Consider the following 11,867-nt stretch of genomic DNA (forward strand, 5'->3'; position numbering starts at 1 on the left):
TTTGCTCTATGTGCTTCACTTATATCTTTCGAGCTAGATAATTTTGCTCTATGTGCTTCACTTAGATCTTTTAGAGCACGGTGGTGGATTTGTTTTAAAGAAACTATTGATCTCTCATGCTTCACTTAAATTAATTTGAGAGTCTCCTAATAGCATGGTAATTTGCCTAATAATAATATGCTTGGTATTCAAGATTTGTGAAACTTTCTTTTGAGTGTGTTGAATATTAATAAAAGATTGAAGCATTATAATTGTTTTGAGATATGGAGGTGATAATATTAAAGTCATGCTAGTTGAGTAGTTGTGATTTTAAAGAATACTTGTGTTGAAGTTTGTGATTCCCGTAGCATGCACGTATGGTGAACCGTTATGTGATAAAGTCGGAGCGTGATTTATTTATTGATTGTCTTCCTTATGAGTGGCGGTCGGGGACGAGCGATGGTCTTTTCCTACCAATCTATCACCCTAGGAGCATGCGTGTAGTACTTTGCTTTGATAACTTCTAGATTTTTGCAATAAGTATATGAGTTCTTTATGACTAATGTTGAGTCCATGGATTATACGCACTCTCACCCTTCCACCCTTGCTAGCCTCTCTAATACCGCGCACCTTTCACCGGTATCATACACCTACCATATACCTTCCTCAGAACAGCCACCATACCTACCTACTATGGCATTTCCATAGCCATTCCGAGATATATTGCCATGCAACTTTTCACCATCTAGTTCATCATGACACATCCATCATTGTCATATTGCATATCCCGGTACACCACCGGATGCATTCACATAGAGTCATATTTTGTTCTAAGTATCGAGTTGTAATTGTTGAGTTGTAAGAAAAATAAAAGTGTGTTGATCATCATTATTAGAGCATTGTCCCGGTGAGGAAAGAATGATGGAGACTATGATTCCCCCACAAGTCGGGATGAGACTCCGGACGAAAAAAAGAGAGGCCAAAGAAGCCCAAATAAAAAAAGAGATTGATGGAGACTATGATTCCCCCACAAGTCGGGGAAGATGGAGCATAGCCAGACTATATGATTTTGTAGGGATAACTTTCTTTAGCCATGTTATTTTGAGAAGACATAATTGCTTTGTTAGTATGCTTGAAGTATTATTATTTTCTATGTCAATATAAACCTTTGTCTTGAATCTTTCTAATCTGAATATTCATACCACAATTAAGAAGATTCGCATTGAAATTATGCCAAGTAGCACTCCGCATCAAAAATTCTCTTTTTATCATTTACCTACTCAAGGACGAGCAGGAATTAAGCTTGGGGATGCCTGATACGTCTCCAACGTATCTATAATTTTTGATTGCTCCATGCTATATTATCTACTATTTTGGACTATATTGGGCTTTATTTTCCACTTTTATATTATTTTTGGAACTAACCTGTTAACCGGAGGCCCAGCCCAGAATTGCTGTTTTTTGCCTATTTCAGTGTTTCGAAGAAACGGAATATCAAACGGAGTCCAAACAGAATAAAATCTTCGGGAACGTGATTTTCTCACCGAACGTGATCCAGGAGACTTGGACCCTGCTCCAAGGAACAAAAGAGGCGGTCACGAGGGTGGGGGGCGCCCCCTAGGGCACGCCCCCTGCCTCGTGGGCCCCTCGTTGCTCCTCCGGCGTACTTCTTCCTCCTATATATACACACGTACCCCAAACGATCAGAACAGGAGCCAAAAACCTAATTCCACCGCCGCAACTTTCTGTATCCACGAGATCCCATCTTGGGGCCTGTTCCGGAGCTCCGCCGGAAGAGGGCCGTCATCACGGAGGGCTTCTACATCATCATAGCCTCTCCGATGAAGTGTGAGTAGTTTACCTCAGACCTTCGGGTCCATAGTTAGTAGCTAGATGGCTTCTTCTCTCTCTTTGAATCTCAATACAAAGTTCTCCCCCTCTCTCGTGGAGATCTATTCGATGTAATCTTTTTTTGCGGTGTGTTTGTTGAGACCGATGAATTGTGGGTTTATGATCAAGTCTATCTATGAATAATATTTGAATCTTCTCTGAATTCTTTTATGTATGATTGGTTATCTTTGCAAGTCTCTTCGAATTATCCGTTTGGTTTGGCCAACTAGATTGGTAGTTCTTGCCATGGGAGAAGTGCTTAGCTTTGGGTTCGATCTTGCGGTGTCCTTACCCAGTGACAGAAGGGGCAACAAGGCACATATTGTATCGTTGCCATCGAGGATAACAAGATGGGGTTTATTTCATATTGCATGAATTTATCTCTCTACATCATGTCATCTTGCTTAAGGCGTTACTCTGTTTTTAACTTAATACTCTAGATGCATGCTGGATAGCGGTCGATGAGTGGAGTAATAGTAGTAGATGCAGAATCGTTTCGATCTACTTGTCACGGACGTGATGCCTATATACATGATCATGCCTAGATATTCTCATAATTATGCACAATTCTATCAATTGCTCAATAGTAATTTGTTCACCCACCGTAGAATACTTATGCTCTTGAGAGAAGCCACCAGTGAAACCTATGGCCCCCGGGTCTATTCTCATCATATCAATCTCCATCACTATTATATTGTTTTGCTATTTACTTTGCCTTTACTTTTTACTTTGCATCTTTATATCAAAAATACCAAAAATATTCTATCTATCAGATCTCACTCTCGTAAGTGACAGTGAAGGGCTTGACAACCCCTAATCGCGTTGGTTGCGAGTAGCTATCGCTTTGTGCAGGTACGAGGGACTTGAGCGTGGTCTCCTACTGGATTGATACCTTGGTTCTCAAAAACTGAGGGAAATACTTACGCTACTCTGCTGCATCATCCCTTCCTCTTCGGGGAAAACCAACGCAAGCTCAAGACGTAGCAAGAAGGATTTCTAGCGCCGTTGCCGGGGAGTCTACGCAAAAAGTCAATATACCAAGTACCCATCACAATCCCTATCTCTCGCATTACATTATTTGCCATTTGCCTCTCATTTTCCTCTCCCCTCAATTCACCCTTGCCGTTTTATTTGCCCCCTCTCTCTATCCTCCCTCTCTACTTGCCTCTTTTTGCTCGTTTGCTTTTGTTTGCTCGTGTGTTAGATTGCTTGCTTGTCGCGATGGCTCAAGATGCTACCAAATTGTGTGACTTCACCAATACCAATAATAATGATTTCCTTAGCACTCCGTTTGCTCCTCTTACTGATGCTAAATCTTGTGAAATTAATACTGCTTTGTTGAATCTTGTTATGAAAGATCAATTCGCCGGCCTTCCTAGTGAAGATGCCGCTACTCATCTGAATAGCTTCGTTGATTTATGTGATATGCAAAAGAAAAAAGATGTCAATAATGATGTCGTTAAATTGAAGCTATTTCCTTTTTTGCTTAGAGATCGTGCTAAATCTTGGTTTTCGTCTTTGCCAAAGAATAGTATGGATTCGTGGAACAAGTGCAAAGATGCTTTTATCTCTAAGTATTTTCCTCCCGCTAAGATCATCTCTCTTAGAAACGATATGATGAACTTTAAACAACTTGATCATGAACATGTTGCACAAGCTTGGGAGAGAATGAAATTAATGATACGAAATTGCCCTACTCATGGTTTGAATTTGTGGATGATTATAAAAAAAATTATGCCAGATTAAATTTTGCTTCTAGAAATCTTTTAGATTCGGCCGCGGGAGGCACTTTTATGGAAATCACTTTAGGAGATGCTACTAAACTCCTAGATAATATTATGGTTAATTATTCTCAATGGCATACTGAAAGAACTTCTAATAAAAAAGTGCATGCGATAGAAGAAATTAAAGTGTTGAGTGGAAAGATGGATGAACTTATGAAATTATTTGATACTAAGAGTGTTTCCTCTGATCCTAATGATATGCCTTTGTCTACTTTGATTGAGAATAACAATGAATCTATGGATGTGAATTTTGTTGGTAGGAATAATTTTGGTAACAACGCTTATAGAGGGAATTTTAATCCTAGGCCATATCCTAGTAATCCTTCTAATAATTATGGGAATTTCTACAACAACTCTTATGGAAATTATAATAAGATACCCTCTGATTTTGAATCTAATATTAAAGAATTTATTTCTTCGCAAAAGAATTTTAATGCTATGATTGAAGAAAAATTGCTTAAGATTGATGATTTGGCTAGGAACGTTGATAGAATTGCTCTTGATGTTGATGCTTTGAAACTTAGATCTATTCCACCTAAGCATGATATTAATGAGTCTCTTAAAGCCATGAGAATTTCAATTGATGAGTGTAAAGAAAGAACCGCTAGGATGCGTGCTTCCAAAGATGCCTTTATTAAAGCGTGTTCTTCCAATTCCTATGAAAGTAATGATGAAGATCTAAAAGTTATTGATGTGTCTCCAATTAAATCTTTGTTTTGCAATATGAATCTTGATGAAACTGAATATGATCTTCCTTTACCTAGAGGGCGTTCTAAAAATTTGGAGTGTTTGGATCTTAATGATGAAATTGATGAAAGTGGGATGGAAAGAAATAAAAATCTAGATGTTGCTAAACCCACTATATTGGATTTCAAGGAATTTAATTATGAAAATTGCTCTTTAATTGATTGTGTTTCCTTGTTGCAATCCGTGCTAAATTCTCCACATGCTTATAGTCGAAATAAAGCCTTTACCGAACATATTGTTGATGCCTTGATGCAATCCTATGAAGAAAAACTTGAGTTGAAAGTTTCTATCCCTAGAAAACTCTATGATGAGTGGGAACCAACTATTAAAATTAAAATTAAAGATTATGAGTTTTATGCTTTGTGTGATTTGGGTGCTAGTGTCTCTACTATTCCCAAGAATTTGTGTGATTTACTAGACTTTCGTAATTTTGATGATTGCTCTCTAAACTTGTATCTTGGGGATTCCACTATTAAGAAACATATGGGAATAATTAATGATGTTCTTATTGTTGCAAATAGGAATTATGTGCCCGTAGATTTCATTGTTCTTGATATAGATTGCAATCCTTCTTGCCCTATTATTCTTGGTAGACCTTTCCTTAGAACGGTTGGTGCGATTATTGATATGAAGGAAGGGAATATTAGATTTCAATTTACATTAAAGAAGGGCATGGAACACTTTCCAAGAAAGAAAATAAAATTACCATATGAAACTATCATGAGAGCCACTTATGGATTGCCTACCAAAGATGGCAATACCTAGATCTATTCTTGCTTGTTATGCCTAGCTAGGGGCGTTAAACGATAGCGCTTGTTGGGAGGCAACCCAATTTTATTTTTATTCCTTGTTATTTTCTCCTGTTTAGTAATAAATAAATTATTCAGCCTCTTTTTAGGTTGTGTTTTTTTGTGTTTAATTAGTGTTTGTGCCAAGTAGAACTGTTGGGAAGACTTGGGGAAAGTCTTGTTGAACTTGCTGTAAAAAACAGAAACTTTAGCGCTCACGAGAACTGCTGTCATTTTGATTTGAAGAGTGATATTTAGTTAATTCTTTCTGCAGATGATTAATAGATAAATTCCTCACGTCCAGCAATTTATTTTATAATTTTTGGGGTTCCAGATCTTGCGCTAACTACAGATTACTACAGACTGTTCTGTTTTTGACAGATTCTGTTTTTCGTGTGTTGTTTGCTTATTTTGATGAATCTATGGCTAGTAAAATAGTTTATAATCCATAGAGAAGTTGGAATACAGTAGGTTTAACACCAAAATAAATAAAGAATGAGTTCATTACAGTACCTTGAAGTGGTCTTTTGTTTTCTTTCGCTAACGGAGCTCACGAGTTTTCTATTTTGAGTTTTGTGTTGTGAAGTTTTCAAGTTTTGGGTGAATTCTTTTGATGGATCATGGAACAAGGAGTGGGAAGATCCTAAGCTTGGGGATGCCCATGGCACCCCCAATATAATCCAAGGACACCAAAAAGTTAAAGCTTGGGGATGCCCCTGAAGGCATCCCCTCTTTTCGTCCACTTCCATCGGTAATTTACTTGGAGCTATATTTTTATTCACCAACATGATATGTGTTTTGCTTGGAGCGTCTTGTATTATTTGTGTCTTTGTTTGCTAGTATAACACAATCATCCTTGCTGTACACACCTTTTGAGAGAGCCATACATGAATTAAAATTTGATAGAATACTCTATGTGCTTCACTTATATCTTTTGAGTTAGATAATTTTGCTTTATGTGCTTCACTTATATCTTTTGAGCTAGATAATTTTGCTCTTTGTGCTTCACTTATATCTTTCGAGCTAGATAATTTTGCTCTATGTGCTTCACTTAGATCTTTTAGAGCACGGTGGTGGATTCGTTTTAAAGAAACTATTGATCTCTCATGCTTCACTTAAATTAATTTGAGAGTCTCCTAATAGCATGGTAATTTGCCTAATAATAATATGCTTGGTATTCAAGATTTGTGAAACTTTCTTTTGAGTGTGTTGAATATTAATAAAAGATTGAAGCATGATAATTGTTTTGAGATATGGAGGTGATAATATTAAAGTCATGCTAGTTGAGTAGTTGTGAATTTAAAGAATACTTGTGTTGAAGTTTGTGATTCCCGTAGCATGCACGTATGGTGAACTGTTATGTGATGAAGTCGGAGCATGATTTATTTATTGATTGTCTTCCTTATGAGTGGCGGTCGGGGACGAGCGATGGTCTTTTCCTACCAATCTATCCCCCTAGGAGCATGCGCGTAGTACTTTGCTTTGATAACTTCTAGATTTTTGCAATAAGTATATGAGTTCTTTATGACTAATGTTGAGTCCATGGATTATACGCACTCTCACCCTTCCACCCTTGCTAGCCTCTCTAATACCGCACACCTTTCGCCGGTATCATACACCTACCATATACCTTCCTCAAAACAGCCACCATACCTACCTACTATGGCATTTCCATAGCCATTCCGAGATATATTGCCATGCAACTTTTCACCATCTAGTTCATCATGCACATCCATCACTGTCATATTGCATATCCCGGTACACCACCAGATGCATTCACATAGAGTCATATTTTGTTCTAAGTATCGAGTTGTAATTGTTCAGTTGTAAGAAAAATAAAAGTGTGATGATCATCATTATTAGAGCATTGTCCCGGCGAGGAAAGAATGATGGAGACTATGATTCCCCCACAAGTCGGGATGAGACTCCGGACAAAAAAAAGAGAGGCCAAAGAAGCCCAAATAAAAAAAGAGAAAGGCCATAAAAAAGAGAAAGGCCATAAATTAAAAAAATAAAAAAATGAGAGAAAAATAGAGAAGGGACAATGTTACTATCCTTTTACCACACTTGTGCTTCAAAGTAGCACCATGATCTTCATAGTAGAGAGTCTCTCATGTTATCACTTTCATATACTAGTGGGAATCTTTCATTACAGAACTTGGCTTGTATATTCCAATGATGAGCTTCCTCAAATTGCTCTAGGTCTTCATGAGCAAGCAATTTGGATGCACACCCACTAGTTTCTTTTGTTGAGCTTTCATATACTTATAGCTCTAGTGCATCCATTGCATGGCAATCCCTACTCACTCACATTGATATCTATTAATGGGCATCTCCATAGCCCGTTGATACGCCTAGTTGATGTGAGACTATCTTCTCCCTTTTTGTCTTCTCCACAACCACCATTCTATTCCACCTATAGTGCTATATCCATGGCTCACGCTCATGTATTGCGTGAAGATTGAAAAAGTTTTGAAAAAGTTAGAGTATGAAACAATTGCTTGGCTTGTCATCGGGGTTGTGCATGATTTAAATACTTTGTGTGGGGAAGATGGAGCATATCCAGACTATATGATTTTGTAGGGATAACTTTCTTTAGCCATGTTATTTTGAGAAGACATAATTGCTTTGTTAGTATGCTTGAAGTATTATTATTTTCTATGTCAATATAAACCTTTGTCTTGAATCTTTCTAATCTGAATATTCATACCACAATTAAGAAGATTCGCATTGAAATTATGCCAAGTAGCACTCCGCATCAAAAATTCTCCTTTTATCATTTACCTACTCAAGGACGAGCATGAATTAAGCTTGGGGATGCCTGATACGTCTCCAACATATCTATAATTTTTGATTGCTCCATGCTATATTATCTACTGTTTTGGACTATATTGGGCTTTATTTTCCACTTTTATATTATTTTTGGGACTAACCTGTTAACCGGAGGCCCATCCCAGAATTGCTGTTTTTTGCCTATTTCAGTGTTTCGAAGAAACGGAATATCAAACGGAGTCCAAACGGAATAAAATCTTCGGGAACGTGATTTTCTCACTGAATGTGATCCAGGAGACTTGGACCCTGCTCCAAGGAACAAAAGAGGCGGTCACGAGGGTGGGGGCGCCCCCTAGGGCGCGCCCCCTGCCTCGTGGGCCCCTCGTTGCTCCTCCGGCGTACTTCTTCCTCCTATATATACACACGTACCCCAAACAATCAGAACAGGAGCCAAAAACCTAATTCCACCACCGCAACTTTCTGTATCCACGAGATCCCATCTTGGGGCCTGTTCCGGAGCTCCGCCGGAAGAGGGCCGTCATCACAGAGGGCTTCTACATCATCATAGCCTCTCCGATGAAGTGTGAGTAGTTTACCTCAGACCTTCGGGTCCATAGTTAGTAGCTAGATGGCTTCTTCTCTCTGTTTGAATCTCAATACAAAGTTCTCCCCCTCTCTCGTGTAATCTTCTTTTTGCGGTGTGTTTGTTGAGACCGATGAATTGTGGGTTTATGATCAAGTCTACCTATGAATAATATTTGAATCTTCTCTGAATTCTTTTATGTATGATTGGTTATCTTTGCAAGTCTCTTCGAATTATACGTTTGGTTTGGCCAACTAGATTGGTAGTTCTTTCCATGGGAGAAGTGCTTAGCTTTGGGTTCGATCTTGCGGTGTCCTTACCCAGTGACAGAAGGGGCAACAAGGCACGTATTGTATCGTTGCCATCGAGGATAACAAGATGGGGTTTATTTCATATTGCATGAATTTATCTATCTACATCATGTCATCTTGCTTAAGGCGTTACTCTGTTTTTAACTTAATACTCTAGATGCATGCTGGATAGCGGTCGATGAGTGGACTAATAGTAGTAGATGCAGAATCGTTTCGATCTACTTGTCACGGACGTGATGCCTATATACATGATCATGCCTAGATATTCTCGTAATTATGCACAATTCTATCAATTGCTCAACAGTAATTTGTTCACCCACCGTAGAATACTTATGCTCTTGAGAGAAGCCACTAGTGAAACCTATGGCCCCCGGGTCTATTCTCATCATATCAATCTCCATCACTTTTATATTGTTTTGCTATTTACTTTACCTTTACTTTTTACTTTGCATCTTTATATCAAAAATACCAAAAATATTCTATCTATCAGATCTCACTCTCATAAGTGACCGTGAAGGGCTTGACAACCCCTAATCGCGTTGGTTGCGAGTAGCTATCGCGTTGTGCAGGTACGAGGGACTTGAGCGTGGGCTCCTACTGGATTGATACCTTGGTTCTAAAAAACTGAGGGAAATACTTACGCTACTCTGCTGCATCATCCCTTCCTCTTCGAGGAAAACCAACGCAAGCTCAAGACGTAGCAGGGAGTGAATGCATCAACCTTCCCTGACAAGTTGACCATGAATCTCCTCAAGTAATTGACTTTGCCAAGGAATTTTTGCATACCTCTCTTGCATGTTGGAGCCTCCACCTTTTGTATAGCTTCTATATTTTTGGGATCAATCTCTATGCCATCTTGATGAATAATGAAACCCAAAAACTTTCCAGCCGATACCCCAAAAGCACACTTCAAAGAATTCATCTTTAGTCCATATTTTTTCATTCTCTCAAAAGCTAAGCACAAATCGGCTACATGGGATTCAAAAGCATCTGATTTGACGACAATATCATCAATATAAACCTCAAGTATAACACCAAGTAAATCATGAAAAAATAAATTTATAGCCCTTTGATACATGGCACCGGCATTTTTTAATCCAAAGGTCATCACTGTCCACTCAAATAAACCAAGGAAACCGGGACACCGAAAAACCGTTTTGGACATGTCCTCTTTGGCCATAAAAATCTGGTTATACCCCGCATTACCATCAAGAAAGCTAATGACCTTATGTCCAGAAGCATCATTAATAAGCATATCGGCTATTGGCATAGGATATTCATCTTTAGGTGTGGCTGTATTCAAATCTCTGAAATCAATGCACACCCTCAACTTGCCGGAGCCTTTCTTCTTTACTGGTACAATGTTAGAAATCCACTCGGCATGCCTGCAAGGTCTAATAAAATTAGCTTTAAGCAAACGAACGATCTCTTCCTTGATCCGGTCATACGTTTTTGGATTAAACTTTCTGGCCGATTGCTTGTATGGTCTAAAACCGGCCTTTATAGGTAAACGATGCTCCACTAGCTCTCGGCTTAAACCTGGCATCTCATGATATTCCCATGCAAAGCAACAAACATATTCTTTCAATAGGTCGATCAACTTAGCTTTATGATCGGCTCTTAAATTTTTGTTTACAAATGTCGGCCTAGGAATTGAACCATCTCCTATATCTATCTCTTCTAATGGATTGGCAGATGTAAAACCTTGTCCTAATTTATCCATATCATCTAACTCTTCTATGGACTCATACATATCGTTCTCATTGGACCGATATTCTACAAGACGCTTTTGTAACCACTCTGAGTTAGGATCCATTTAAATACATCATACCTTGGAGCCGATTATCGCCAACCGGCTTTAAAGAAATAGGCACAAAACCACTTTTTGTGGCGCTAAGAAAATCAAATTCTGACAAGTCGTGCCCCGTCAAGCAAGTAGCATTGGGATGTTGCCAATCCACCGATGCATCGGCCAAAGCAACACAAGACGAATTATCCGCATGAATGACTTCTACTTCATCATCAACCCATTGAATTAAAAACTGGTGCATAGTAGATGGCACACATTGGTTTGCATGAACCCAATCGCGGTCTAATATCACATTGTAGTTACCTTGCACCTCGGCGACAAAGAATGCGGTAGCCAAAGTTTTGCTTCCCACCGTAAGCTCCACATACATTACACCTTTGGCTTCAATTTTCTCTTTGCCTTCAAATCCATTAAGCACCATGTTGGTCTTTATTAACTCTTCATCACGCAGCCCTAGTTTTTTGAAGACCGAATATGGCATAAGATTCACCACAGCACCACCATCAACAAGAATTCTAGCAACCGGCGATCCATTAATATGACCTTTAAGGAACAATGGCTTCCAGTGCGTCACCGGTTCTTTTGGCTTCTCGAATATAGCATTTTTAGGACCAACATCTAGCTGAGATACTTCCCCTTATTCATCTATAGCATGAAATTCAGCGGGTAAGTAATACACCATATTAATATCCATACCTTCATGAACCGGTGTAGACTCATAATCAAGCATTTCATCTCCTTCCGCAAACATGTCCACTGACTCCGAAATATCTCCAAGGGAAGAGGAAGTAGTAGGCAAAGTGGACGATGTAATAGTAGCCACATCGTCCTCCGTTTGTGGTGTAGGTGTTGCTATGATCAATGCAGAAGCTGCTATGTTTTCCTTTTGCTTTGGCTTCCACACTTGTTTGGGGTTACCATGGGACGGCTTTCATTGAATAATTTATCCCTTAGCTTTTTTGCTTCCTGTTCCTCCTTCTCATGACTCCTCATGCGCTGCAATCTCCTTTTTTGCGCCTTGGTCAGACCGGAAGGACACCACTTAGGTTGAGTATATTTTGGATCCCTCGACATGGCCTTGCTTGTGCTAGCTTCATGATCAATAGCCATGGGGCCTTGCTGGACTGCAGCCACATCTTTATTAGAATCAGCCGGATTATCAACAACAATCGGCTCTTTGATTATTAATTCTTTAGTGCCTAT

Source organism: Triticum urartu, chromosome 4A, assembly GCF_056163025.1.
Source record: "Triticum urartu cultivar PI428250 chromosome 4A, HENAU_Tu73, whole genome shotgun sequence".
Classification (NCBI taxonomy): Eukaryota; Viridiplantae; Streptophyta; class Magnoliopsida; order Poales; family Poaceae; genus Triticum; species Triticum urartu.